Raw genomic sequence first — 5,301 nt, forward strand, 5'->3', positions numbered from 1 at the left:
GGGGTTAAAGAGATGATTCAGTGGTTAAGAGTACTAGTTGCTCTTGCAGAGGAACCCGGGTCAATTCCCAGCACCCACATGGCAGCTGAAAACTGTCAGTAACTCCAGTTCCAGGGGATTCCAATGCCCTCTTCTGGCCCCTGAGGGCATTGCATGCATGTGGTGCAGGCAAAGCACACACATGAAATAAATAAAAATATTTTTTTAAATAAAAAGCAACTCACATCAGTTTATGGCTGACTCCCATGTACTCAAATCATAACAGATTGTTTTATTTTAGTTGACACCTACTTCTACATATTTGTGGGGTTTAGTGTGATACTTTGATAGATGCACACAATGTGTAATGATCAAATCTGGGTAATTAACAACCCATCATCTCAAGCTGTCATTTGTCATCTCTTTCTCCTTGGCTATTTTGAACTATACGATGTATCCTTGATCTCCATAGTCACATTATTATGTAGTGGGACACTAGAATTTGTTCCTCCTATCTAATTAACTTGATACCCATTGACCAGCTTCCCTGCCTCTCCCCATGGTAAACTTTTTCAGATTTCACATATAAGTCAGATTACGCAACATTTGTCTTTCTGTGTCTGATTTGTTTCAGTTAACATATTGTCCTCCAGGCTCTTCCAAGTTGCCACCAATGGTAGAAGTTCACTCTTTTTATTCCAATGTGAACATTTGTCACATTTTTTAACTGTGTTTTGCCTGCATGTATGTAAATGCACCATGGAGGCCAGAGAGGGTGTCAGATCCCCTGGAACTGGAGTTAAGGATGGTTGTTAGCTGCCATGTGGGTGCTGGTAATCGAACCCAGGCCCTCTGCAAGAGCAACCAGTGCTCTTAACTGCTGAGCCATCTCTCCAACCCCTGTCACATTTTACTTTATCCATTCATGTGTTGATGGACACCTGACTGCAGCTGTATGAGAGCCGCCAAGCTGGATCCATGCAGTGAGCCCTTTCCAAATCTCCTACTTGTAAAAATGAGCAAAGAAAAGGACTGTTGTTTTATGCCACTAAGTTTCATGGCAACAGTAGCTGGGACACGACTATACTGAGTAGAAGCAAGCTCTTGGGACCACTTTTTCACTCAGCTATGAATGAGTCAAACATGATTTCAAAAATATTTGTGTTATATTGTATTGAGCTACTCCTGACACAGTTGTGTGTACGTGTTCTTTCTACAGCCTCATTTCTCATTTATTTGCACCTTAACAAGCCACAGCTTGTACCTCAGAAGCTTCTATCAAGGTCACCACAAGCTTCCACTGTCCCACTCTCTTCCAATGTGTCTGCCCACCCTCTCCATGTGGATGTTCCCAAGTTTGCAGTCCCACTGGCCCACTATGAGGCCTGGGATGGGCCAGCTAGCTGACTAGCTGCAGGGACAGCAATGGGCAGTGCCTGAATCCTTCTGCACCTACAGCTGCATCCTGAGTGGAGCCAAAGAGAGAATTCCATGGCCCAGGGGTCAGTGTAAGCCTACATACAGTGTTTGGGGGCCTGTACACACACACACACATACATGCACACAACATGCACATGCACACCCAGAGGAATCTAGCTCCTTCATAAAGGAACTGAACCTCCACAGCTATATGTGTCTAGAGAGGAGCCTGTGATAACAGAAAGGAATTTTCTGGATTCTGAGAGGATGGTGGCATAGATTTCACCAGTACTCCCTAAGAGTGCATGCAGGAAGGAGGGAACCAGCAGGCTCTTGACTTCGTGTCACAGTTTAGAGTTGCATGAGGTGGTATATGGTGGGTGCTGGCCACACCCAGTCCTGCCTTCTTCCAGCCCCTGGTTTTCAGCACAAGGCCTGGCTTGGTGAATGTTGGTGAGCCCTCCAAGGCAGACCTGATTTGTCAGGCCATGTCAGGCAAGGCAGGACAGCATCATGGGCAAACCAAGGCCAGAGGGCAGGACACTCATAGTTCCTGTCCTAGCCTTGCCGTTGCTATTGGTGTGACCTTGGGATGGTCTCTAAAGCTCAGCTCTGCCATCTGTATAACAAAGTCAATGACAGTAGTGACCTGACACATATAACATGACATCTGGAATTCCTGTGGGGAGATGGTATCTGCTGTGCACCATGCAATTGGCATCTAAGGATAATGTCAAGTGGGTAGATTGTGAGGAGGCAGAATGTGCTTTCAGTCTTCGAAGTAGGGTTTTAGGACTGATGCCCATCCACAACAGGTATCTCCTGATGCTTGGTGTCCCTCCAACCCAGCTCCGGTGGGCTCTTGGAAGGCAGTTGCAGGCTGACTTCTTCAGAAGAAAATACCAAGGTGATGCATGGTACAAGATGGCTTGCAGGAGTTGGCACCTGTGAAGGGGAAGTGAGTGAAGGTCGGAGAAAGCAGAGGCAGAGCTCAAGTTGCCAATTGCAGTGCTCTGGCTCAGACTTCCCATCAGAACACCTGGATGATGCCAGTCACTGAAGACAGAAGAGCAGATTGCTCTGAGAGGCTCTGCTCTGAGCAGGCCAGCTCTACAGTGGAGGCAGGCCATGGAGGAGCCAGTGGCTGGCAAGGTCTGATCCTTCTCCCTACAAAGTCTTTTCTTGATGTATCTCCATCTAATTACAGATGTTGCTTGCTTGCTTGTTCTCAACCTAGCTTGTGGTGTTAAGATTGAGTGTAGTGGTAGGCTAGGGTTGAGATCCTAGCAGACAGGCTGAGAGGGTGGGCTCTGACCTCCATCAGTGTAGCAGCTGCGATCTCAGCATACCACCAGGGAGTGTGTGTAGCTGAGAATGCAGGGGACTGCCTGAAAGCCCCGGGATCCTGCCTCCATGTGGTACAGATCTGTTCCCTCTGAAATAAAACCTGAGAGAACCTGAAACCTGTACCAATCAGCTTTACATAAGGAAAGAACCTAGGCACCCTGATAATGCAAACAGAAGCATACTTCAACTTAATTCTCATATCAGAATCATAAACAACAAAAAAAATTCACATGCCAAAATCACAAAGAATAATAAAATGGAAAGTCAAAACACTAGGTCCCCACCAAACTCCACCAATCCTGTATAGAACCCCCTAGAGATAACCCAGGATATTGAATTTAAAAGAACAATCATAAACATGATCAAGGAATTCAATGAATTTGAAAGAACACACAAAGAACTAAAAGAAGATAGGGATAAACTTCTGAATGAATTGACAAAAGAGAAACATTGAAGAAAACTCAGGCAAAAATGAAAAAGGAAGTATAAAACTCAATAAGCCAACTTGAAACAGCAGGGGAAAGCCTCACCTCTAGAATGAATGAAATGGAAAACAGAATATCACCCCGGAGGATTAAGTTGAAGAATTGGACCACTCAAGCAAAGATTATGGAAATTTTTTAAAAAATGTAATGGAATATGCAAGAGATGTGGGACACCATGAAAAGACCAAATCTATAAGTCATAGGAATAGAGAAGGAGAAGAATTTCAGCTTAATGGTATTAACCAGATCTTAAACAGGATTGTAGAAGAGAATTTCCTGAACTTAAGGAAAGACATCCCCATACAAATACCGGAAGCACATAGAACACCAAATAGACAGGATCAGAAAAGAAACTCCCCATGGCATATCATAGTAAAAACACTAAATGTACAGAACAAAAAGAGAATGCTGAAAGCAGCAAAAGAAAAACAACAACTCACATATAAAGAAAAACTCATCAGAATTACAGCTTGACTTATCAGTGCAAACTATGAAAGCCAGAGGAGCCTGGACCAAGGTATTTCCAGTTGTACATGACAGTAGATGCAAGGCCAGAATACTTTACCCAGCAAAAATGTCTATTATGGTTGGGGGGGGAAGAAAAATCTTCCATGAAATGAATAGCCTGAAAGAATACATGTCCACAAAACCAGCCCTTCAAAGAATACTTGAAGCAGTACAAAGAATGGAGAAAGGAACAACTATATCCAAAGGACAATGAAATAAAATAAATAAAGGCATAACTGAGGAAACACAAAACAGCAATCAAAATGACAGCAACCAATAAACATCTTTTAATAATAACCTTAAATATCAATGGGCTGAACTCCCCAGTCAAAAGACACAGGCTAAGTGAATGGATTAAGGAACAAAATCCATCTCTTTGCTGTCTGCAAGAAACCCATCTCATCTTCAAGGACAGGCACTACCTTAAGGTGAAAGGATGGAAAAGAATATTCCAAGCAAATGGCACTAAGAAACAAGCAGGGGTTTCAATTCTAATATCTGACAAAATAGACTTCAAAGTAAAACTAATCAGGAGAGAAAAGGAGGGTCACTGCATTCTGATCAAAGGAACAGTTAACCACGAAGATATTACAGTCCTTAACATATATGCACCAAACTCTGTGAACCCAAATTCATAAAAACAACACTGCAGGACTTTAAGACACAGATTAACCCCAACTCAATAATAGTAGGGAATTTAAATACCCCACTGTCTCCATTAGACAGGTCAACTGGAAAAGATAACCAGGGCGATGTCTGAATTAAATGATACCATACATCAAATGGACCTAACAGACATCTTTTGAATATTCCACCCAAGTATCAAAGAATACACTTTCTACTCAGCACCCCATGGGACTTTTTAAAAAACTGACCACATGCTGGGCCACAAAACAAACCTCAAAAAATACAAAAACTTCAAAGAATTACATGCATTTTATCAGACTACAATGCAATAAAGCTCAAAATCAACACTGGACAAAACACCCTATTCACACGAACTCATGGCAATTGAACAACACACTCCTAAACAATGAGTGGATCAAAGGAGAAATTAAGAAAGAAATTTTTAAAATTCCTGGAATTCAATGAAAAGGGAAATACAATACAACACAACCTCTGGGACACTTTAAAAGCAGTCCTAAGGGGGAAGTTTATAGCTCTAAGTGCCTACACTAAAAAATTAGAAAGAGTCCAAATAAATGACCTAACACTGCAACACAAGACACTGGAAAGGCAAGAAGAAATGAAACCCAAACCCAGCAGAAGAGAAAAAATAACAAAATCAGAGCAGAAATTAATGAAATAGAAACAAAGATAACAATACAAAAAATCAATGAATGTAAGAGCTGGTTCTTTGAAAAGCTAAACAAGATAGACAGACCCTTAACCCAGTTAACCAAAAAAAAAAAAAAAAAGATGAGCAAATCCAAATCAACAAAATCAGAGATGAAAGGGGAAACAACACAACAGACACCCAAAAAGATCCAAACCATTATAAGGGAGTATTTTTAAAAATCTATACTCTACAAAATCTGAAAGTCTAAAAGAAATGGATGGATAT

The sequence above is a fragment of the Nannospalax galili genome, unplaced genomic scaffold (assembly GCF_000622305.1).
Source record: "Nannospalax galili isolate Female #2095 unplaced genomic scaffold, S.galili_v1.0 scaffold536, whole genome shotgun sequence".
Lineage (NCBI taxonomy): Eukaryota > Metazoa > Chordata > Mammalia > Rodentia > Spalacidae > Nannospalax > Nannospalax galili.